The sequence below is a fragment of the Halichoeres trimaculatus genome, unplaced genomic scaffold (genome assembly GCF_033239565.1).
Source record: "Halichoeres trimaculatus isolate MK-OKI-2021-1 unplaced genomic scaffold, fHalTri1.1 fHalTri1_scaffold_6, whole genome shotgun sequence".
NCBI lineage: Eukaryota > Metazoa > Chordata > Actinopteri > Labriformes > Labridae > Halichoeres > Halichoeres trimaculatus.
Genome location: NW_027437184.1, coordinates 23,978,701 through 24,004,703, shown reverse-complemented (window position 1 = coordinate 24,004,703; position 26,003 = coordinate 23,978,701). Strand labels below are relative to the sequence as shown.

The window sequence follows — 26,003 nt, the reverse complement described above, 5'->3', positions numbered from 1 at the left end:
AAGTAAGCTATTTAATTTTGCGGTTGTTTTTAAGTAAGTTAAAGCTAACATATTGCACATTAGCCGTTGTTTCATGGATGCACTCTTTAACAGTTCCCTGTCTGACAGACTGATTATTAGCATACAGTAGCAGCTCAGCTCAGTGAAAACACGACAGGTTATTGAATAACTGCACAACTACACTGAATGAACGTCCGTGTGCCTCATTGAGCTTTTGTGTTGGTAGACATACAGTACAATGCAGAAACATGCAGGGACAATAGATTGTGAGATAAGCTCACAATCGAAGCAGTTTTATGCACTCAAGGTACTCAATGGTTTTTGCACATCTGCAGATTGTGGAATTCAATGCAGCTGTGCAGATTAAATATATATCTGGATAAAAAGGGGCTCAGAGGGAAAAATTCACACCAACCAACCCTAAAAGAAGGAAAAGAGAAATCTGACCCTTTGTTATGCTGAGTGTGTTAAAATCAAGATTTGTGTTTTATGAAATGAAATTGTGAGGAATAATGTGAGGTAGATTGCTGTGACTGCGTGCATTTGTGTCCTCGATTTGACCAAAAACAGCACCATAAGCTGACTGGTAGAGTGGCCTACAGAGCAGCTTCATTTGTGAGAACATTTCGACAACAACTGAAACAAAAACAAACCTGAGTTGGGGTTTTTTGGAGCTGTGTAGCTCTGGCAGGTTCTGTGATGTTCTTTCTCTTTGAAAGCAGAACTTCAACACGAGGCTCTGAATTGAGAACTGTGTGATGTGCTGCCAACACTTTCTTTTTTCTTCCACAAATATGCAACTGGTCTGTGGAAAGGAAATTGTTGCACAACAAATGTTTTAAGTAAACCATCTCCTTGATGTTAGGCCTGCAGGTGCACCCTGTGTTTTACACTCCTGCTGTATAAAGTCGCATCAATAAATGATACAATGCTGCTTTGTTCAACATTTATAGATATTTTGTTCAGCTTTTTGAGATATTAACCCCAGAATATTTTCCTGTTTGTTTGTTTGATATTTTTGCATCAAGATGAGAAAAATGACATGTTTTCTCATTTTTGAGTTAAGGTATTTATGTAACTCTTCACTGTGAAGTGTTTTGTTTTATTCATACACACAGTTTAGTATGTTTAACTTAAATTATGCATATAACTGTAACGTCTTTGAGCACACCCCCATCTTAAAGAGGTCACACGCCGTCGTGGCTGATTGTAGAAGAAACAGATCTAAAGCAAACATCTTAGCAGGTTGAACGTGAGAAAGATGAGCGATGAGCAGAGCTTTGTGCCTGATGATGACTTTCATTTCATTCTGCACCACTCTGCTCACACATGTCTGCTGTGCTTCAAACAGCATTGTAATTCACAAACTTTGAAGTGCACAGCATGGCTAGAAGGCTGATGTGCCATAGATAAGCTACTGTACTGTTTTCATTTTACATCTAAATCACCTGAAATGTGTCTGTAGATGAAAAAAATGATTTGCATTGGTGGATTGGATTTGTACTGACTCAACAGTTAAATTAAAAAAAAAAAAAACCTTTTGGGGAACGGCAGAGCTGCCAGCTTTCCAGGGTGTTTAGATCTGTTTCAGTGTATTGAACTCATCACGTTGGTGTTTGTCAAATTAAACTACAATTTTTTGAGTGTAGGCGACCCAGCACAGCAGTGACAGCATACAGTAAAGAGCAAAATTACTTCTCAGAAAAATGTGCTGTAATCCTGATTTTGGATTTGTTTCGTCTCGCCTGGACAATCCCTGTTTTTGATTACAGTGGCTTTAAATGTTTATGTAATAATCCCAGATGTTGTGGTGTTGTGTTGGCGAAGGAGTTGATTGTGTCCAAACTCACATTCAGTGAAATGTTTGGTTTCAGGAGATTATCATCACTCCTAGGAGGGTCCTCTCTCATTTTGAGTTCTGTTTGATAGAGTACGTGGTAAAAAAGTAAAAACCCTCCGCCGTCAGTTGACGATGTAGAGTAGAAACAGTCTGGTGCTGTAAGAGTCTCTACAGATCATTATGTCCCACTGAATTTGTTTTGAACAGTGCCAGGATACCATCAAATTGAGGTTAGCTTACACAAAAGTACAAATGAAACTCCTCTTCAAAAGACAACAACTCTCATTAAAGAGTTTCGAATTCCCTCAACTCTTGTCGAAGACCCAAATCTTTCCACTTTGACGTTCCGAACAACACACAGCAGTAAAAAGCCATCAGTAAGCTGTTCCCTGAGCTATCAACAAAGCTCGAGCCTGCAGCATGTGCTTAGAGTCGCCAAAAACCACTGAACCTCCATTTCTGAGCTCACAAAGATTGGTCTGGAAAGCCTTTCCGACCTTTTTAACCTGTGGTCCTTTGCCACAAATATTTTCCCACTATCTCCCTACTTTCCCTACTTTCCTGCTTTACCAACTGTCCTATCTCGAAATAAAGGAATAAAATCTCATGGTAAACCTTGGTTAAAAAAAATGATCAAATCTACCTTTTATCTTCTGTGACCTTAGAGATCTTGGCATCATGCATATCTGTCAAGCTCCTAGGTAACTCACCCAGTTGTCACAGAGAATTTCACTGAAAAGCAAAAGTATCAAAGAGTTTTGGTGTTAGTGGTGAAGTCAGGGTAAAAAATAAAGTCTTGAAGACACAGTACATCCTCTGTAGATTAGGTCTACCCTTATAGAGCGTTAAAGTAATCCCTCCAGTAGCCAGTGAGTTATCGATTAATAATCACTGACCAATCATCTAACTAAAAATGCTAGCAACAATCTCATTTCCTGCAGCAGCAACAAAACAATAGCTGTGTCAGTGAACATTGGTACTGGCTGACAGACATCAACATATCAGAGAAAAAAAAATGCCACTCTTCCAGGTTTAAAGTTGGGGGTATCTCGAGATCCAACTAGTTAGCTAGCATTTATCATTAAGCTAGCTTGGTGTAGTCATTCAATAATTGAAAACCAAAAAGTCAACACCAGCATCTCAACGCACTGGTTTCATTTTTGAAATTCCAAAAGTAATAAAGTGCGAAATAGGCATATGCGGAAGCACAAACCTATCCACAACAGGCTCATTGTCGAGATCTGCAGACATTTTGTACTAGCCTTGCAAGCACAAGTATCGATGGATGCTGATTATTTAAAGAAGAGGCAATGATATATTTCCTGTGTGGTTGGCCTCTGGTGATACTTGCTTGGTGCTAGGTGTCTTTTAAAGGGGCTGTGAGGAGTTTAAAAGTGATCTTGAAAAAGTCTCCCTTTAGAAATATGCCTGATCGAAATCCACTCTTTCAAAATGAAATTATCAGCGCCAAAATAGGTTATTTCGAAATGCTACATTGTAGCTTTCAAATCAAAATGAGCAGGACAGAACTGTTTTACAGCAAGTCTCTATGGCAACACCACACTAGCTGACAAAGTTTAGAAGTGAGAAGGGAGATCTGTGTTTTTGTCTGCTGAAAACATTTGAGTGATTAATTTTGTTACGATAGTGGACACTGGAGCCCAACTGTCAGATAGAAAAAGAACAGAGGAGCAGAAGACAGCCTGAGCTAAAGGCTAACACAGGAATGAACTGTAGTGATAATGTTGATTCCAACCCACAGTCAACAGTTATTCTGCAGTGGTCTGTTCAAATTTGAGAGTCTATCAATAAAATGAAGAGTGAGGTTACGTTAGCTCTGCTTGGTAGATGACTGACAGGACATAGCTAACCAGGATTTACTAACGTTACACAGTACGGACATCTCACAGCATCGGGCTGTCAGTAGCTTTATGTTTGGACAGCTACTAAACTACTACTCGAACTGACAGTTTGCTTGTTGTCACATTAGCCTATGGCTACATCTTAGCACCAAGCTGCTAGCAGCGCTACATATAGCCAGCTACTAACATACGGTACAAACTTACGTTTGCTTGTTTTCATGTTTCAAACAACATGGCTACGTAACTGCACTGATAAATACCTTACCTTGTTGGGTTGTATCTGGTAAAAAGTTTTCTTTAACAAAGAAAATTAGTTTTAAAACAAACACACGCCTTGTTAAAAATCACATCTTCACGACAATGTACGTGCAACTCCGGGCCAGAAGGTGGCGATGCAGTCCAATTAAAACAGATCCTCCTCATAGCATCTTCAAGTGAAATCTGAGTGAATATATTTAAAGTGTCTACCCTCCCAGGCATGTTGTGTTTGATCACGACTTGCTGTGTACTGTGTCTGCCCTCATTTGACATGGATAGTTCGCCAATTTCTCTTAGCACTTTTTGGTCAAACAACTCCAGTTAGTTTACAAAACAGATTCTCTTTTTCTGGAAAACACCTTTATTATCTCTGTAGTCAGACACTTGAGTCCTAAGCCTTTGGCACAGACAAACACTTTGATAACTTATCGTCTGCCAACCTTAAGCTCCTCTCCAGCTCAGTTCTCTCTTGCTTGACGCCCATAACTGTGAAAGTTGAGGCTTCAAAACCAGTAACCCAATTAGATGTGTCATCATGGCTGCAGTCATTTTTTTGATCCAGATCAAACTTAAGATGAATCAATGTTGCCTCCTTTGTGCAGGGAAAGCAGTAAAAACCTTCCCCTGTTGAAAAACAAGTATTTAATATTACTGCTCTAATGTAGTTTTAAAGTGAGAGGAAAGATTTGAGCTACTGACCTTTCCTCAGTTCCATATTAAACCGAGGATTTGGACCAGACACAGACTTTCTTTATACTTAACTTTTCCAAGTCTGTGGGCTTTAAAAAGGCTTATTAAGATAAGAGATTAAGCTGCCACATTTATGCAACACAAGAGCAAATCTACAAGTGCTCATAATAGTTTGTGCTTTGAAAAAAAAAAAAGTTAATACCAAGAAATATTCAGACATTTTCTTCACATTGCACAGACATCCTGAGATTCCCTGGCTTTTCAACAAGCTGTGTTACTTTTATGAGAGGTTTTTTTTCTGAGCTGTCATATTAGCATCACAGCAGCACACATCAGCTATATTTACAACTGCCATAAAATAACTGGATACTGTGATGATGGGGACGGACATAAACCCTGCTTCTCCATATACATGTGGCTGACACAAAGCTCAAAGCGGATGAGATCCGTGACAAATCACAGCCTGATTTTACCTGCCTCTCCCTTCTTCTTCATCATCATCCTCCTCCTCCTCCTCCTCAAGGTGTCCTGCACAGTCCCTTACTCTGCAACACGCCCCAACAAATGCAGTCCTGACCAGTGGAAAACAGGCCTTCACTGTCAGTGAACTGCACTGCTGCCGTTTCTTTGAAATCAATTCTGCTCATTAATGTATGGCCGTTAATCAATAATCACCCTCTTAGTTGTTTCAAGGTGGAATCTGACTTGAAGGGGGAGGGGGATATTGAGCTGCTGGCCTCTGTGTGTCACCTCTGGTACCTGCCTCTAAGTTCTTTCTAATGGGCTTAAAATCTTTGTATGATGCAATATGCATGCAAAATGAAGAAAATGCTAGAAGCAGCAATGACGTATGTTGACTCTATTTATCCTTTTGCCAATGATCCTCAATATTTATCCACTGGTTGATTATTTTCCTGATAAATCTTGTCTATTTTGTGTCAAGATTTGTGAAAATGTTAAACACAAGCTGCCAGATTTCTGATATCCAAAACCACAAAAACAGAAAATTGCCGTAAAATTATCTTCAAGATCTGTTCAATCATTTCATCAACCAAAAATTCAGCAAAATGCGAAGAAAAAATCAGAGTTTTAGTAAAGCAAAACAGTAAAAAAAAAAAACAGCAAAACATTACAAGCTGAAACCAGCACCTTTTGATATTTTTGTCTTGAACATTTTTTTTGTCATGTTAATTACCTCCACCAAGAGGTTTTGTTTTGGGGAGTGTTTGTTTGTTTGTTTGTGAACAACATAACTCAAAAAGTAAGAAACGGATCTCAATGAAATAATCAGGAAATGTTGCAAATGGGATAAGGAAGAAGTGATTACATTTTGGAGGTGATCCGGATCACCATCTGGATCCAGGACTTTTTTAAAGGATTCTTTATCGTTGTGAGATAGCATAGATTCACCATATGTGTATATAACTCCACGATAAATGGTCGGATTGCTTTGCAAAACAATACAAGACAAGGTCACCATAATTTCTGACAGATGTATAAATACAATCCAGATCCTGGCAATATTTTGGATACTAGAATGTGAAATATGTACTGGGTCATCATAATTTTCAACACTGTCAGGTAACAAAGTATCGTACAAACCTGCAACTAACACCAAATTGTAGCAGACAGTCTGCTGAAAGGGAGTATAACATTAAAGTAGGACTAAAGTGTCATGTGGCAATCACAATATGCTTGGGGGAGGTCTGCGCTCTCTGAGTGCTTTTCTAGTTTTTGATGAATAAATCTTTTCCTCGGTGCAGATTTTAACACACACCAGATATTCAAATCTAGATAAAGAAAAGAGAACACGATGAGAAAAGTTACCTTTTCAGGAACTTTAACTAAAGTGAAACATTCCTGCACCAAAAAATGCAATCAACTATGACAATTACAACCCCATTAGCAACACATCCAAACAAATGCATGCCCATTTAGTGCAGACACAGACACCCTGCTGCACTGAGTGGGCTGTTTGGCATGGAAGTGCACTGTAGTATGTTGTAGGAGTAAGCATCCAAAGGGCCAGACGATGGTGGGAACACAAATGTAGGCCCCAGCCAACGAGCAGCAGTCCAGGTCTGCAAGGAGAGATCCAGCAGAGGATAGCATTAAGCTGACCCCAAGAGATCAGGGCTGCAAACTCGCTTACTCAACAACACCTGATCAGACGATGCAGTGTTAGGTAGCTTCTCATCAGAACTTTACTGACTGTGACAGGGGTCAGAGAGAAAGGGAGAGGAAGCGAGAGGAAGAGGAAGAGAGGCAGGGCCAGTCTGCAGAGGTAAACACAGGTTCAGAGAGAAAAGCAAAGTCGTCAGAGAAAATTGTTTCAAAAGGTGGAGGTGGATGGAAGAGCTGGGGGTGGACGCAGATAAAGAGGTAATCAAAAATACAGGAAGAGAAGTAGGCAGAGATAGCAGCAGAGATTAAAGGGATGGTGGGTGGGACTAGAAAGAGTTGTGGATCAGGCTGTCATAGAGGCAGCATGTGGAGAGGCACATGAGAAGGGACGCCACGGGGCTGGATATTAACTGTCAATGCAAAACCGCTTCCTACAGACATCAAGTTCTCCACAGGTTTAATAATCTCTGCAGAAAGTAGGTTGTTTTTAATTGAACGCAGAGCATTTTCTGTCTTTTTAATGAATGTTGCAGGTGTTTTAGTTAAAGCTTGGTGGGAGGGTTCTGCTTGAGTTGAACTCAATTTCTCCTACATGCTGCTGAGATACAAAGCCTGATTCCTTTGTTGTTCCTTATTTGAGCATGGGGAGTGCTGTGTTCAGGTGGAACACACGTGTCAAAGACGTGATCAAGGAGAGTTAAGGACAGATCTGAGACCTGTATTTGACGTGTGAGTTCAATAAAGGTCCTCTGCCTCCCTGAGTAATAGCTTCTTTATTCATTCTGCAAAAGCTGAAACAGTTTTTTTACAAAGTAGATTTCTTTATCTGTGTAACAAGGAGCTGCCAATAAGTATCAAAATTTGATGTTGTCTTTGGGTTGGTTGCCAGTTGCCAGCTCCTGTCTGACGACAATGTTTCCTCTGGGAACAACAGCCAACGTTTAGGGACTCGTGATGTCGCTCACAACCAGCCAAAAGAGACCTTTGCCAAGTCTTCTTTTTCTGTGCATTGCTACTGTTTACAGTCTGTGTAGTAATTTGAGAAGCAGGATTGTAGCTAGTGCTGAATCACAACTTTCAAGAGTTGGTGTTTAGCTGTACTTGCATGCAGATAACTACTTAGAACAGTTAAAGCTACGATGCCCTGAGAGTGAAGGGACCTGAGAGCCCCTTAAAGTGATACTCCGGGATGGAACAAGTTTGGTCCTATCACAAGGTTTAGGGCAGAAATTACCCCTACAGCAGTGTTTTTGTGCAGCAGAAGCACAGAGCACACGCACCAAACACCCCCTCCCTGCTCCTCTGCCGTTTTCCTCTGCACTCAGAAGGGGCCATTTTTGACTTGACCAAAAACACAAATAAACGGACTCCCACCGAAAAAATCTGATATCGGTCTGCATTCACGCTTTATTCAGAGAATTTTCAGCGCGTTACTTTCACACAAAAACACCGCTAAATAAGGCTCTAGTTCTCATCGTGTCGTAAAACAGTGCTGCCTCCGCTGCAGAGCCACAGCTGGCTACGAGGCGCTCGCCGCTTAGTGTATCAGTCCGTACGCGGCGTGCCAGATATAACAGGGTATATGCTGAAATCCTGAGGTTAAATTCAATACCTTTTTAAGACTTTTTAAAAAAACCTTTCAAAAAGTCCTAAGACCTTATCGTGACTTATAGCTGTTGTTAGCAATCAATCTTTGACAGATGTAGTTTGCATTTTAACATAAATTAGGTAAGCTGAGAAGGAATAAAGCTTGAAAGAATAAATTAAACTAAAGGCAGGTCAATTGACATTCCCATTCCCACAATAAGTAACAGTTATTTAAGGCCAACTTGCAAGAAAAAAAACCAAGAATTTATTTCATCATTGTCAAAATTGAGGATATGTGCTTGAGATTGTGTTATTTGCTTTTTATCAGCGTTACATACGGACGGCTACTAAACCACTGTACAAACTGAGTTTGTTGTTACATTAGCCTACGAATATGTTGAGCTACTACATATAGCCTGCGCCTCACAAAATTACAACTTTGCTTGTTGTAACGTCTCAAACAACAGCGCTACATAACTGTATTGAAAAATACCTTATCTCATTACGTTGTATCCACTAAAAAGGTGATTTGAACAAAGAAAATCTGTTCCAAAGCAACTGAGCTCAGGGGAAGCTGGGGGAAGCTTTCTCTGAGTCGTAAGTATCCAAGATCCCAGGTCGTCAAAAGTCAGAGAAATTTTCTCAGGAGGCTTGAGAAACTCTTATGATCTAGAGTGAAATATTTTGAGATGCTAAAGCTTTTCTAGATCCTCTGGTCTGTGATGAATGTGACGAGCAGAATGATCGTCCAATCACCAGGTGTGGTTATTTTTGAAGGTTCAGACCCTGAAAACATTTTCGAACTAGATGGACTATTTCTGTGGCAGATATATGAAACTGTCTGTCCGGGGTGTAAGGTTAGATTGTAACAGTCGCAAGAAGGAAAATTAATATTCATGGATACTTTTGGAGTCAAAGCTTGAATACCAATAACATTTAATACCTCATAACATTACGATTAAGACTTTTTAATACTTTTTAAGGGCCTTAATTTTCCCACAACTGATTTATCAACTTTTAATACTTTTTAAGACCCCGTGGACACCCTGTATAAACAAACGCAGGTTGTCTGTCAGGACGAAGAGACACGATAAGAACTACAGCCTTATTTAACAGTGTTTTTGTGTGAAAGCAACGCGCTGAAAATTCTCTAAATAAAGCGTGAATGCAGACCGATATCAGACTTTTTCGGTGGGAGTCCCTTTATTTGAATTTTTGGTCAAGTAAAAAATGGCCCCGTCTGAGTGCAGAGGAAACCAGCAGAGGAGCAGGGAGGGGGTGTTTGGTGTGTGAGCCCTGGGCTTCTGCTGCACAAAAACACTGCTGTAGGGGTAATTTCTGCCCTAAACCTTATGATAGGACCCAACCTGTTCCATCCCGGAGTAACACTTTAAACCAGGCTGTTTTCCTGCATACATCCAAAGTCCTCGGAGACAGTAGCTGACACTACTTGGACAACAAACAAAACCACACCCACGGATTAAGCATTTTTTTGCAATGTAAATAAATGAAAGAAACGTTGATTCAAAAGCAGCTACAGTTAAACCAAGCCCCAGTTTGGAAAAGGAAAACAAAGAGAAGAAAATGTGTTCCCCTTTATGCTTGTTTGCAAAAAAAGACATACTTCATATCAAATATGCAACACACCTACATATATGTGCCTGCATGCAATGACTCGTGTTCTGTACCCAGGCATGCATACAATAAGGATGAGGAGAGGAGTGTAGAGGGTGGAATGGAGCATGATGAGGAAAGAGGAGAGTCCAGGGAGTCCTGCAAACATAAACTGAGGAAATCCCTCGTCATTTGGTTCAGTCACAGAAGCAGAAGAAATGCCCTTGGATCCTAAGTCACGTTTTCTCACTTTGGTCGTAAAATATTAATTCAGGTAATGTTGCAAAATGTTTTATACTGTGGATCAACTGCTATCAAATCTTTATGATTCTGTCACAATGAACAGTTCTTTAATGATCATTTAGCTCTACATGTATCAGAAAATAAAACTTAAAGGGGGCTTAAGAAAAATTTAGGTATACTGGATGTTTCCTCTGTATTCCTTTCAGTCGCCATCTGTAGCAGCTCTGTGTACTCCGGTTCATACAGGTATTCTTTTGGTTCCAAAGTGAATGAAACTTCTTCGTCGCTGTCATAGTCACTCATTTTGAATTTCCTACGCTGCCTCACAATCCTTAGAGTACAAACAAAAGAATTACAATACTTGATCAAACTTACACGAGGCTACAACCGGCGCCCGAAGCATAGCTTGTTTACATTCCCTACAGCTGAAAGGAGGAGGGGGGACGGAGCGCACTAGCGCTGCGCTGAAAGATACATGACCAGTTAGTTAGGTACGGATAAATGTTTATATTTCCGAAGACTTAATGCACTTAAAAAATATTTATGTATCGTACTCTTAAACAGTGGTATTACTTTTTGATTTTAGTTATTGTAGGCAGAGAAAATAGCCTTTGAATTTGGTACCGTCTGTCCCTGTTAGCGTCTATTTCCTCGTCACCATCGATTAAAGTTTGTGTCTTACTGAGGGAGAGGAGACACCTTTCTACTGTATCTGTGTCCTTAGTGGCCGCATAGAGCTCATACAACCCCACTTAAAAAAAACTGAACTATCCCTTTAACGTGAACATTTATGTTTTATATTCATGTTTAATATATAGGAAAGCATAACCCATCCCTCACCCATACATTTCTCCCAACATTTTCAACCATGCAAAAAGACAAATAAACCTTTGGCAATTTCAGACTTTTGGAAAGTTTATAATTGAGTTTGTACCACCACATAAGGGTTATGTAAACAGGTAACACTTGAGATTTGTTTCAAAATAATAAAAAAGAGACATGTTGGGAAAACCTAAGGCACTAAAGCTGTATTTTCTTCTTCTGTGTTGACATTTTTTAGTCTTTCTACTACAGAAACTAGGTTACCATTAAAGCAGAGATGTTGAAAATGTTCCAAGGATATCCAGCCCCAATCAAGATTTAAGGGTTTTCCCAACAACAGCTTTCTACTTGTCCACATCTGGACAAGACTCAGATTAGTGGTTGAACTAGAGGTCATCTAAATTGCAGGGATTTTTAGCCTTGAGCTCTTGTTTCATCAGAGCAGACTTAAATATCTGGTACCAAATGATGAATTTTGAGGACAGTGATGCAGCTGTTCATGGACAGAAATAAATGATCTTGGTCATCGCTAAGACTCCAAACATCTTCAAATTTAACAACTGTATATATATTTTTTTATCTTCTAGCATGTCTTCTAAAAAATGAAACCCAAACAACAGACAATGGGATGTATTTCTGTACTCATGTTTTACAGGTATATCTACCTTGATGTTTCTGGGTTGCAGTCAAACACACTGTGCGTACAGATTTTGTTAAAAATGGCCCTAAGTCTCGTTCAAAGTGGGCCGGGGGAGGATGTGTACACAGGGAAGTGTCTTTTGTTTGCAGCCGTCCTGAAGATGCCACCTTAACCTCCCACACAAACCTGCTAAATTGAATCTGTGGGTGTTTTGATTAAAGCTGACAAGGACAGATTGAATTTAGCTCTAACAAGAGAAAGACAGTGAGGATGGAGGACACCTATAGAGGTAATGATGAGAAGACAAGGGGAGGAGAGATGGAGAGGAGGAAGGATGTGAATGGGGGATTTACAGCAGAGGAAACAGAAAGAAGTCTGAAATACCCCCAAAATATGTAATCCTGTGTGTGAAAAGTGACTGAACACAACCATTAATGCCTGATATTTCACTGATTTTTCAGATCATCTATCTGACCATCAGGATTTCTTTTGTAGAAGGTAACTGGGTGTAACATATGACTGATAATATCTTATTTTCTGTTGAATTCCAAGTAATAAGCACCAGGTTTTATCACATATACCACTTGGGAGTTTAACAACCCATAACCTGGCGTTCCTTTCTACTTCCATTTGTAAGAACCTATAATATGATATACTGTGTTTATTTCCCACTAGAATTAAAGAGAAGAAAGCCACGAGCATACGGTATGTCATTAAAAGGAAAAATTATATAACACTGAGACTATCCTAGCTGCTGTCTGCATGTCAGTTTTAAAAGGGTAGTTTATGTGTTGAACAAAAAAAAGAAAAAAGTGGCATAAATTGAGATTTTATTTGACATATAATCTCAAGTAAAGGATAGACAAAAAAAGCACAAAAGAGTAGACCAGCATGGGGGATGGGCACCTTTCACATTTGACACGATACGGTACCTATGCCCGGTACCTGGCAATCGGTACCGGTACTCAAAGGTACCAAGTTTCAGTACTTTTTTGTGTTTATGTGGGAAAAAATATCAATTTGTTTAATAATGAAATATAAAAAAAATCAATTTAACAAATTTATTCTTTAATATATAACCTTGCAATGCTGTGTTCATGTCCAGCATGGAAAATCACCTACCTTTCCACTCCCTCACAGTCACAAGGATGCATTTAGGTACCTAAACATGGTACCTTTTGGTTTTACATGAATTGATACCTGGTACTTTTGACAGAATTCGGTCGGTACCTATAAAAGTACCTAATTCTGTACCAATCCCTAGACCAGCAACAGTCCCCAGCACATGCTACATCACTCAAGAGCCATGGGCGATGCAAGGCATGCACAGTCTCTGGATTGCCAATTTTGTTGAATAGAGTAGTAAGGCATCTCAATTTGAGTAGTTATAGAGCTAAAAAATGAGGATCTTTCAACTCGTGCTTTGTGCATACACAGAAATAAAACTACAATTAATAAAGAAATCTGACGTCATACCTGACACTGCTAAAATCTATGATAAAGATTATCTGTTCGACTCAAGCATGAACCGCTAAACAGCAATTGACTGAGACCTACCTGGTTTAAAGTAGGAATGGGACATGATTTTTAAATCACTGATTTTTTGTTACTTTGATAAAATCTGAATTCTCATTAAAAACATTATCTCCTTAAAAAAATGATTTTTCATAGTTTTTACCGGTGCCTGGTTGTAATATGGTTTCCTGCCAGATGGTAGCAGTAGAGCATCTGAAAGGGTATGCTAACTGCATTGTATAAGAGGAGAAGAAGAATACTGTGATTGAGAAACTTACATGGACTGAGAAAGGTGGTAAAATATGAAAATACGAAGCACACTGATGCGTCATAGAAACACAAGATATCTGCAGATTTTTAGCAAGTCAAATTTAGGACTTTTTAAGACTAAGGCCAAAAACACCATAAATATCGACAATGGTTGGGGGATCCTGCTGTGTTACAATCCAAACAGATGTTGTCCAGCCAACGCTCAATAAATTTGGACTTACCCATTGAGTCAGACTGGCTAGCTAGCATGCAGATCATTTATATCAAGGGATTAAAACCAAAAAATGAATGAATGTTAAATTCCTGAAAAGGAAAACAGAGGTGTTATCTATTTTAGGAATAAAACTGACACGTTTTTCTTCTAAAGTCTGGGTTGACAGGAATGATCCTAACTCTTTTTAACAAATTTGACTGACAGTGAATTAAATTGTATTGCCATATAGAGTAACATATGCAACAGGTGTTCCATATAAAACTTTGAATAAGTTAAAGTGTAAAAAAGTCAAAGTTTGGGGCGCCCGGGAGAATGTCCCCCAGAGTAAAAATGTAGTTATTCTAACATTAAAATGAAGCTTTTGGAGCATTTTGAGATTAGATTTTGATCAACAAGACCTGTTTTTAATAGTGATTAGGACAGTGAACCAAGAACCTGTTCCTGACCTTAAAGGGGACATATGCTTGTTTCTCCTTTTCACTATGCCAGACTAGGATGCCTGTAAAGCATTTCTGCCCTCAGTACAAGTCATTTAGTACCTTCATTGTCCCACAATAGCGTTGTCAATATCCTCATTTTAGGTCATTCTGAAGATCTCGTTGAAACGCTGCGTTTTGAGAATGACCTCCAGTAACCTCGCAACGTAACAGCCCTTTGTGCTCTGATTGGTCAGTTCTAACAGAGGCGGAGGGGGTAGAGCCAGGGGACGGTTTTTTGCAGGATGGCAGTATTTACAAAATCGCCATATTGAATGGAGCAGACCGAGCGAGTTTGCTGTTTGCCAAAACTACACCGTAAGGCATTGATAGCACTAATAAAATGGCAGAGTGTAGGATAAGTCCTTTTGTATTGGACCCCGAGTCAGACCCGGACAGTTCTGCAGCTCAGGAGGAAGAAAATCCACCTGGACACAGATCACCTCAGGACGCTTCAGTGTGGTGAGTCAAACCGGTACTGTAACATGTATAGTTTATACGTTTATACTCGGCTCTTGGTGGGTGTATCCCTCGGTGGCGGTTGTGTGACTAACTGACTTCACAGAGGAGGAGCTGCTTTATCAGGTTACTCCAATAAAAAGAAAGGATCCTCGTTTCGTCATGAAGGTCAAAATCTCGCGGCCAAATGTCAATGACCTATTTTCAGAGGCATCAAATCTCGTTTTAGGACATCAGAAAAAATACAATATCTCATTTTTTGAAAATTCAGGGGGTGAAAGGTCTTGAGTTCAACTTTATTATTTTTATATGTAAGTATTAAATCAGGAATCAGCATGATATGTCCCCTTTAAGCAGCCTAAAATAGTTATAACTCAGACATACCCTCAAACAAGCTACTCAAGTCAGAGTGTAAACACAGCAGACTTTAGTCTTTAGTGGAAATAGTTACTTTGCAAAAATTTACCTTCTAAATAATATTAACTGTTTGATATTAAAAATGCATTAATGTGTTTTTCATTTTTCCCTTTGCTTCAATTGGAGCTGATCCTATTTACCACAGCACACTGTGGAGTTCTCTGTGGGTAATCGTCCCTTTTTTACTGTTCAAACGTCCCGTCAGAGCCCAACAGAAACTCAGATCATTAACATTTTTATTATATGATTGAATTCTCATCAAATGTACATTAAAGGACGCTGCAAGCCTTAGCAACAGTACCTGATGCAAGCCTCTGAATTATATTTGAATATGTAGCGTCAAGAATAGAAAAAAATTTGGTGGGGGTAGTCAACCAGTTGCCAAATAGATGCCAGTGACGATCCAATAGTACTTAAGTATGAAATACCACCTGTGAGCAGACTGTGGGATAAAAACAATCTTGAGAGCTCACCTCTGATCTGAAATGCAATAAGAAAGCAACATTTGATGGGCAGCATGAAACTAAACACGACTGAATTTAAGTTCAGGGGTTTCTTTCAAAAACAGAGAGATAACAGTTGGTTCTTCATTTTTCAAAACTGTCTGATGAAACATCTTTGATGAGCTCCTCAAGCTGTTTGTGGATGTTCTTTCTTCTTTCTGAGTTTATTTTTGTATTTTTATTTTTCGCTGCTCAATGTTGAATTTGCGTCAGCTCTAATAAAATCAAACAATATTCTCTTGAAATCAACCACAGCTTCCCTCCTATGCAAAGCAGCTCTCAAGCATCTCTAAACATGGTTTGTGTCTTCGTCTTGGTCTTCTTCTGCTTCTTTGTTTGAAAAGCGAGCTGTGTGAAGACCAAATCAAAGAAAATCAATAAAAGTTCAAATTCTGAATCCTTTGTTGTCCATCAGTGTGCTGTTGAGCTTGGTTGTTTGTTTACTTGTGTGATCATCACAGGATCTGACAGAGGTCTGGACCCCTGTGGGAGTAGAAGAATGTTTGTGTCTGTTTGTTCTGCATATATTACAGCGCTTATTTGTGTCCTTGCTGGAGGGTCCATGGGAAAAAAGGAAAGGTGAGGCGTGTTGGGGGCTGCGGTGTAGCTCTCGTGCTTGCATGTTTTTGTGCGTAGCTCAGGTTTAAAGCAGAGAAGTAATTTTGTTCCTGTGATGATGAAGCTTTGAGGTCGCAGTGTGCAGCCTGTGAATCCCCTGTGCTGTCACTGATACGTTCCTGTCATAATGCTAATGAAGCACATACGTGAATATTGAATGTGTGTCAGGGAAGCAGCGTGAGTCCTATTTGCTTCTGCCCGTGTTTGACATGCTCCTGTCAGCACCATTAATAAGCTGCAATAACTCTGTCTCACTTACGTGAACTGCTGCCTCTGTCACGTGAAATGATTTATGAGGCCTTGAATTTGAATTAGGAGGCCATTGTTGAGAGTTGCAGGTGACGGGGAACACCTCATTCAATTCTATTCCGTCTTTAACCTCGGTCCCCTTCTGCTTTATCCTTCTTCCTCCTCTACATCCTTTTTCTTCAACCTGTCGACCTGTATCTCTTCGCCCTCCTTCTCACGCATGTCACACTCTGTATCTCTGTATCACTCTTTCACTCCATCACTGCCCTTTCATCTTGCTCGTCATCCTTCCCTCTTTTATTTCCAGACATACCTCTGCTGTATTGTTAACTAGCTCTCACGTCTTCATTCCTCCTTTGCTCCACTCCATCTCTCCCCCTCTATCTTCCCACAAGGTTGATAATTACTAGCAGCACTGTAGAGCTCATGGCCCACTTTAGAAAAGAAAGAAAAAAAGGAGGAACTATGTTCTCCTTTTATTAGAAGCGGAATCAAACAGGACACCAGAGACTTTCTCCCCGTTTCCTGCATATATGCAGCACACATGCTTGTCCAATGTGCTGGCATGCATGCAGTCATTGGTGTACCGTAAGCATGCATGCATACACAAAGAGCGCAGGGGAGAAGTACATATATGAAGCAGCTGAAAGTGAAGACGCGCATGAGGAGGAGGAGGGAGGGGAGAGTCAGGGAGTCCTGCAAACACAAGCTGAGGAAAACCCCTGTTGTTTGGTTCAGTCAGAGCAGAAGAAGAAGAAGAAGAAATGCCCTTGGCTGCTCAGTCACGCAGGCCCCCCCGTAATTACCTCCAACCTTATCAAGAGGAGCGCCGCTACAGGCAGATCAGCCAGCGACACACTGAGCTCAAATCAAGCTCCGATAAATACATTAGTGTAATGATAACCAACACCGAGCCATACACTACCCCGATTAGCGATAAACCTCAGCCACTGCTTATTCTGCCGAGCAATTACATCGCAGAGAAGGGTTTAAGTGTCCTTGATGGCAGCTGTGATGCATGAAGTGATTACCTTGGGTTCTTATGTGCATTGACCTCATTTATACAGACACACACATAATTGCAGTGTGAATGGCTGTGCTGTAACACGTGGCTCAGTCTCCCCCAGGTGATTTTCAAAATGATTATCAGAGCTGAATGTAAATTGATGAGGGGCATCCCTGTGTAGACGACGCAGCGGTAACTGCTGGGATTAGAGGCGAACCCAATTTAATAAACAAAATGCTCTTATGGCTGTAATCTCCCAGCTTTAAGAAAACTTATACCACTTACTTAATAATCTGTTTACCCTGAAAATTGCAGAATTAAATAATTCTCTAAAAACACTGCATCTTGGGAAAGTGTCTGCATCAGCTGGGAAATCCATCGAAAGTGCACTCTGAGATGTATGTTCCTACTTAAACAGTCACATTAAACTAAAGCAAGACAATACAAGTATCTCACTGGAGGGATGCAGTAACAAAGTGAAACAATGATGAGGAACTGTAGACATTACAGATAGATAATGCACTCTACCATGCTGTCAAAGTGGGACAGCCTAGAAGTCTGACGTTTTCTGCTGCTTGGCTAAATGCCTATTTCCCACTGCAAGGTTTTTCACATTGAATATCTGCGGCTCTGCTAAAAAGGCAAGAAAGTGAGGCTGCACACTAGTTTGTTTTGTGTTTTCACAGTAATGAATAGTAAAAAGGTAAACCTTAAATCTGGCTTGAGTTTAGTAATTCCATTTAACTTAATCCAGCTGGTTTCGGTCTAAATGTCACATGCTCTCCTGTATGGCACCTCTTGAACTTTTGTGCTTGCAGTACAGCACGCTTAAATCCAAAGCTGCCCTGAACACAACTCTCACAAGATGGTATAAGACCAGGAATGTGAATATTGGACACTAATACAACTATCTCAAGTTGTCTCCTTTCATTGAAATGTTCATTTTGCCACAAACTGAATTACAACTTCAACTGACCCACATCATCCAAAATCTTAAGTAAGGAAATGGATTGCAGCAAAAACGCAATGTCTGTTGGGAAAATAACCACACCATGTTCGATATATATCTTCACTGCTGACATAAAAGCTACAGAGTTGCTAATGCTAGGCTAACCCAAAGTCTTTTTTTTTTTTTTTTTTTTTTTTTTTTTGGTGGGGGGAGGAAGGGTTTGCATTGACTGTAAAAAAATGGACGTCATCTTGGTCGGCTCGAAGTGAGGTCTCCACAAAAGCTGCTCCCCCTGGTGGCTGGTTGTTGTATAGGTCAAAAATTCCGTCCCTCTCGTCATTCCAGATGGACTGTGGTCAAACTTTTAAAAAATTAATACACCTCGTAGAAATGTTTCTCATGTCCAATTGTTGTGGTCATTTGACGATATCATTTGTCCGCCTTGTAATCAATTTCTCCGTTTTTTGAAAAGTTTCATTTTTAGTAGTTATAAGAGGTTAAAAACAAGGTTTTACGTCACATTTAACGATGATTGGCAGCTGCCGTTCTCGTGTATTTTTTTTGAGGTAGTAAAATATGTTGGGAGGGACAGCCAAGAAGAGATAAGACTCTCAAAAGAAAAAAAAATTATTATTATTTTTGTCACCTGGCTCCACTCAGATTCTCTACTGCACAGACTCTAGCTGCACAACGGCTGCCAATGGCTGCGCTTGTGACGGGGGAATTTTGGCTTCAAAACCGTACAATGGTAAATGGCAGAGCCACGCTGTCCACTCACTAAACAGTCTATGAACCGTATGTCCCTGGAGAGTTACCATAGGGTGCTGTAATGCAGATGTTATAGCTGTAATGTGTTTGGCTGTGCACATGTGTTCTGTAATAAAGCTAAGAGTGGCTGCTGTTCCATATTAATGCACCATACCTTATTTTATCATTTTCTCACCAACTTTAACAAGTTTAGAGCACTTGGTTATACTGAGGCATGTGTTTGGCAGCTAATTATACTCAAAATGAAGCAAATGTGAACATCTGAATGAGAAGATCGTCTGTAAAAATCACCAATACTTGAGGTTAGCGCATCCCTAATATAATTTTTAAATTTGCAGTGGTTTATGGTACAAGATAATGGTGAATGTTTCTGCTGAAGAGCTACTAGTTTGCCTTTTTTCATTTTCTGTTCCCCCTACCCCTGCTCTGCCTGTCTACCTCTGAGCTAAACAGAAACTAAAAAAAATCTCCCTCTCCTCACTCACAAGAAAAAAAAAATATTGCCTCAATTCTTCTGAGAGGGTTGGGTCTGAAATTTTGAATGAGTGGCACAAAATGTACTATGTAAAGGATCCTGAAAAACACATTGCAATATAAAGTTCGAACAGGATGGATTTCTTCCACTATTCACATCACCAAGTGAAATACAGAAAAAAATGTTTAAAACTATGTGCTGAACCCAGAGTATGAAGCCTTTACAGCTCTCTGCTCCTGTTCTGTGCCAAATGGAAAGACAATAAAAACATATCCGACTATTAACAACTACTGACCCCAGGTACCAGTTGCTCAGTTGCAATTACTTTGTAGAGGAGTACTGCCAAAAATGTACAATGAAGTCAGGAGAGTCTTGTTGCACAGCTCGTAAAAGTGTCTCTAACCACTGATTTGTGGTCCACCAGGACCTGTGAGTGTGTTACAGCACATTTCCGTCTCAAAAGCAGCTATTTTCCCCAAGATCACACTGGGATGTCCTGTCAAGCTGGAGGCATGTCAGGGCACCAATCATTACTCATAAAAAGCCATTTTGATCACATTTTTAACTACATCATCTGGATAAACTCATAAAGCTCAAAGATGGACCTCATTTGGACAGTTAACATGTATAAGTATAAACTTTGCCTCTGGAAGCCCCCCACCCCCCAGGTCGTCCCTCTACACACTCGCCTTTCAGCCTGTCCACTGCCGAAGTCATATTCTGGCTCATGTGTGGAGAGGTCAGTTGGAAATGGGCCTGCTGATGAGTCAACATGTTGCTGCTTGTGCTGACAGCCCCTGTGCTGCTGATGTACATAAACAGACAGGGAGCTCTGTGTGACCCACACTCCACTGACCTGGATCAGGGAATGTTTTCTGTCACTCAAGCCCACATGTGTCCCCTGAGTGATGGATGCAGGCACACACGTCCTCTCCACGGGAAATACCCAGGACAGAGGGGGCTGCATGGTGTGTTTCTGGCACAGCATGCCGAAGTTTTGTCAGGCAGATGCTGGTGTGCTCAGCCTGACAGATAAAGTTTGTTCCCCCATCACACTGGATTGGAAAACTTGTCCGCTACAATTTGGTGTTTGTTGCAGTTGTGTACCATCATGTTACCTGACAGTGTTGAAAATTATAATGACCCAGTACATATTTCATATTCTAGATCTTAGTATCTAGAATATTGCCAGGATCTGGATTGTACTCTGACATCTGTCAGAAATTGTTGTGACCCTGTCTTGTATTGTTTAGCAAAGCAATCAGACCATTTACAGTGGAGTTAAATACACATATGGTGAAAACGGCTCTATCTCACAATGATCAAAAAATCCTGTTTAAAAAGTCCTGGAGCCAGATGGTAATCCAGATCAGCTCCAAAATATAATCAGTTTTTCCTTATCCTATTTTGAACATTTCCTGAACATTTCATTGAGATCCGCTTGTAACTTTTTGAGTTGTAGTGTTCACATACAAACAGACAAACTCAGGCAAAAAACATAACCTCCTTTGTGGGGGCAATAAATAAATCTATAAATTAGTTAATTAATCAACAATTCAGAATTGTTAACCTCCCATTCATTATCTAACCTCATCCTTTTTGGTTATTAGTACCTTGACTCCATTTCATTCTCTTCCACAACTCTGGGAGGCCTGATACCCCTGTTTAAATTGTTATAGTACTTTGCTTTTGAATATTGTTATTCTAGTCAAGTTTTTTAAAAACTGTGTGCAACACTGTCATCATAAATCAAAACTCCATTTCATGTTTGCAAAACACCCAAAACAGTTTGTAGCTTCATTGTGATTCCTTGTTCATAACACCAAAAAGTAAGGCAATCTGTGTTTGGTAGATGATTTCTTTGTTGTAGAAATGCTTTTTGGTAATAGCTCTTATGCAGTTGGAAAGCCTGTTTATTTCGTTCTTAAATGGAGCCACATTTGTAAGGTACATGTATTTTTGGAATGAACAGCATAGCTGTGTATGTGGGTTGTGCCGATTAAAAAAAAGTTTTCCAAATCATCTCTACCAATCTAGATCCGTCAAACCTGGCATACTTATTCTCACAAGTGCTAACTACTGTACCAAGTTGTCAGCACCTGAGGAAACATCAAAACAGGAGTCAAGAGCAACAGCAGAATAACTTGTTTGGCATAGGCAGAGAAGATCTGGCAGATTTTTCATTGGCACAAATTGCCTAACTTTTTGTGCCAAGTTTCTGTTTGACAGTTTTTGACAACTGAACGGATAACTTTGCATGTGCTGCTCAAACGATGACAGAATGTTTAAAGCCTGAGAAAGCAGTAAAGGATCTTATTTACTTTTCTACAGAGAAAGATTATAAAAGACGTGATCCTGATGGCTCACCTGATGGAGCATGTATCACACAGACAGAGGTTAAGTCCCAGAGTAACACAGAGTGTGTGTCCCACACTCGCCCTTTGCTACTTTAGAGGGGACATATCATGCTGATCCCTGATTTAATGTTTACATATAATATAATAAATTTGAAAACAAGAGCTTTCACCCCCTGAATTTTCAAAAAATGAGATATTGTATTTTTTCTGATATCCTAGAACGAGATTTGATGCCTCTGAAAATAGGTCATTGACATTTGGCTTTGAGATTTCGACCTTCGTGACGAAACGAGGATCCTTTCTTTTTATTGGAGTAACCTGATAAAGCAGCTCCTCCTCTGTAATGTCAGTTAGTCACACAACCACCACTTAGGGAAATGTATAAACTATACATGTTACAGTACCGGTTTGACTCACCACACTGAAGCGTCCTGAGATGATCTGTGTCGAGGTGGATCTTCTTCCTCTTGAGCTGCAGAACCGTCCGTGTCTGACTCGGGGTCCAATACAAAAGGACGTATCCTACACTCTGCCATTTTATTAGTGCTATCAATGCCTTACAGGAAAGTTTTGGCAAACAGCAAACTCGCTCGGTCTGCTCCATCCAATGTGGTGATTTTGTAAATACTGCCATGCTGCAAAAACCGCCCCCTGGCTCTACCCCCTCCGCCCCTCTGATAGAACTGACCAATCAGAGCACAAAGGGCTGTGATGTTGCGAGGTTACTGGAGGTCATTCTCCAAACGGAGCGTTTCAACGAGATCTTCAGAATGGCCTAAAATGAGGATATTGAGAACGCTATTGTGGGGCAATGAAGGAACTAAATGACTTGTACTGAGGGCAGAAATGCTTTACAGGCATCCTAGTCTGGCATAGTGAAAAGGAGACACAAGCATGATATGTCCACTTTAAGTCCACGCTCTTTCTTTACCAGCTCCTCTCAGCTGACTGTGTCGGGAAAATTCCAAATAAACTATCTTGAAATGAAATGCAAAAAAAGGTAGCAGAAAAAAATTTAACTAATCAAGTAAAGTAAGAGTGTGTGCATGACTAAAGTGAATTTATTTGCAAGCTTTCCACCACCACATTACAAGATAGTGCACTTCAAACATTTGGGTTTGTTTGGCTCTTAGCTTCATTAAACTGTGTATAAAATATCCTCGACCTGTTTGAACTCAAGTGTGCCCCAACATCCAGCACTAAACGTGACCTTTGAGTCAGTAGCTTTCCGGGTTACCGTCTTCTTTGTTTACCCCTGTGGAGCAGCAGAGGCTACATGTGCCCACTACGCACCCTCGTGATACAAACACAGGCCTTTTGCTCATGTAAACAACGGTGTGTGGCGTGCTAAGCCGAGCAGAGGTAGAGGGCTGTCACAGTGTGTCACTGTCAGGCGGTTACTTCTGCAGGGCTTATGAAAAGGAAAGAAAGAAGGCTTCATAATGTGTGCTCACTCTACTGTGGTTGAGACTCAAACCATTATCTTTTAAACAGGTTCACTCACGCGTGCTTAGTTTGGCTCAGACGTCACACGAGTACTACCAAGTTAACAAAAATAACCAAATGATGTCATCACCTTGAATTTAATGGTTTCATTATTGAAGCAAAAAACAATGTTGTCAATCGAAGCAGGTGAGGTGACACAAGGTTGAATTTTAGAGGGCAAGGAAGGTCTCATTAAAGATGTTACCCACTCACATGGGAGATGTAGGATCCAGTGTTTTGGGGCTGTGAGTCAAACTAAACTCTAAAAGTGAGGAGTTTCTCCAACTCCGCTGCTTCAAATGTGATTATTCTTGTTCAGCTTCTTGCGAGTTCCCCAACTTTCTTGAAGTGCAACACAAAATCTCTCGAGTAGCCCATTAATTTTTCCCCTGAAGCCGATGGAAAAGTTGGAAAAAAAAATCTGCGTTCCAGTTCAGTGCAACATATGAAGACATCAGCAGCAGCAGACTTTTTAGTTTGTGGTGGAATACGCTCCACATGAAGATGGAGGGCATTGTTAGGAGTAGAAGACACAGGGGCATACAGTTTTAAAGTAGTGGAACGTGTGGATGAATATTACGCGTCTTATCAAACCTTAAACGTTGATGTGTTTGTTCCCTGTGCCACTCCATTTTATTCTTGTTTGGTATGAGAGGGCGTGTTACTTTCGCAGCAATGTGACATGACTGTGAAAAACGAGACACTTTCACTTCTGATGCCAATGTGCTGCAATATTAACAACAATGGTAGAGCGTGTGGGTCTGAACAGTGTGTGTGTGTGTTATGCAGACACAGAAGCTGTCAAGACAGTGAGTGGGGAGCGGCTGGTGGAATACGCAGGGGGCTGTAGAGCATCTCTGCTGTTTGATGACACTGAGTGGAGTCAGTGTTGTGATTGTGCACAGTTTTGTTCATTTGCATGTTGTTAAAAGCCTCGTAGCGCTCAACAAAAAAGACAAAATTAGAGCTTCAGAGTTTTACAATAGATGCAGAAACACCTTGAAAGAAAAGCAGAAATTAAAGTTAAATGAATATCCAAGAGAGACTTTTGTTCAATTTCCAAACCTCCCAAAAATAAGTGCATGATCTCTGTTGTACCTTGACATCCTTAAACCCAAAACTTCCAACAACAACTCAAAGCTAACAGTGACTTCAATCCCACAGGTCTCCATCGTCTATGAAAGTCTTTGTTTTACAGCTGCTAGTTCATAACAACGGCTTAACACGGCTCCTCAACACTACAGAGGAGACTGAAGGACTGAGGGGTGTTATCGAGAGGCAGGCAGAGTGTAATTTTGCCACACACAGAGTACGAACGCTGTCAAGTCGACTAGTGTAGTGTTTCTACAACTACTAATCTCAGTTGCTGTTACTCTTTTACACTGCAGGTGGCTGGAGCCTATCCCAGGTGACTTATAGCAATAGGCGGGGTATACCCTGGACTGGTTAACAGTCAATAGCAGGGGACACCCACACCAGGCAACTTAGAATCACCAATCAACCTGATGAGCATATTTTTGGACTGTCCAGACCAGAAAGTCCAGGCATGCATGGGGAGAACATGCCAACTCCAGACAGAAAGGCTCACCTTGTCTGAAACACAATTTGAACTGGTGACCTTCTTGCTATGAAGCAGCTGCACTAACCGCTGCCCAGCTTTAAAGGGCATATTGCAGGTTAATTTCTTTTAATTTACACTTAACATGGAGTGATAATGGCAGCAGGATAAGCCAATTACTGGTTTTATATGTTATTCAACAAAAAAGGCACAAATTTAGAGGAAGAAGTGTATGTATTCAGTATAGCTGTTTAAAATGTTTTTTTTCAGCATCACATCATTTAATGTAACGAAAGGGACTCGCGTTCCTTTACTCTGCTTTGAGCCAAGGTGAATAACAGGTTGTCATGAGTGAGATCAGGCATTTCTGGTCGTGTTTATTGTGTTTCTCCCAAAGTATTATTTAATTTGACCATCCATTAAGATGATTCAGATGTGTTTGGATGGATGCAAAAACACAAGCTTAACAGGGCACTGAGTCCACTCTTTTGGACTCAGTGAGTTAGCTTTTTGCAGTCGCCCATGGTACCCATTTTTCAACAGGAAAATTGATATGATGGAGTCTATTTTATAAAGTCTATGGATGGAGATTATATCGAAGAAGAGGATACCGAAGCCAGGTCCGGGTGAGACTGACGCGGCTGCTGTCCAGTTAGACAACTGCAGGTTTACCAACAGCAGCCCAGAGCCCAGAGGCCTATAGCACGAAGCGCGGTCAACTTATCCGCGGTAACTCACATCTATCCAGGATTGAATAACCGTAACAATGGCAATCAGGATAATTGATAGCACGATGCAAGTTATCAACACGGTAATTCAACCCAGGATTGTCTCATCAAGAGCCGTAAACGCACACGTAAAAGAGGAGGGCTCAGAGGCAGCTGACCAATCACAATCATGAGCAACTAAAAAAGCTCCGTACTTCACTGCTGAAGAGCAGCGGCTGATAATGCAGCAATACGAGGAGGAGAGAAGCAATAACTCGGTAAGGGGGAACTTGGTAG

The 26,003-nt window shown here is 40.5% G+C and overlaps 1 protein-coding gene and 1 long non-coding RNA gene across 2 annotated transcripts in view; one reads left to right on the top strand and one right to left on the bottom strand.

Annotated features, from left to right (window-relative positions):
• LOC141791767 (uncharacterized) overlaps positions 1-26,003 on the bottom strand; it is a 76,328-nt gene that overhangs the window by 9,187 nt on the left and 41,138 nt on the right. The window contains exon 2 of the long non-coding RNA XR_012598334.1: positions 2,484-2,572. This is a non-coding gene — a long non-coding RNA (uncharacterized LOC141791767). The remainder of the gene's footprint in view (positions 1-2,483; positions 2,573-26,003) is intronic.
• The window catches only part of fgf11b (fibroblast growth factor 11b), a 58,648-nt gene that overhangs the window by 1,360 nt on the left and 31,285 nt on the right, over positions 1-26,003 (top strand). The window lies entirely within an intron of this gene.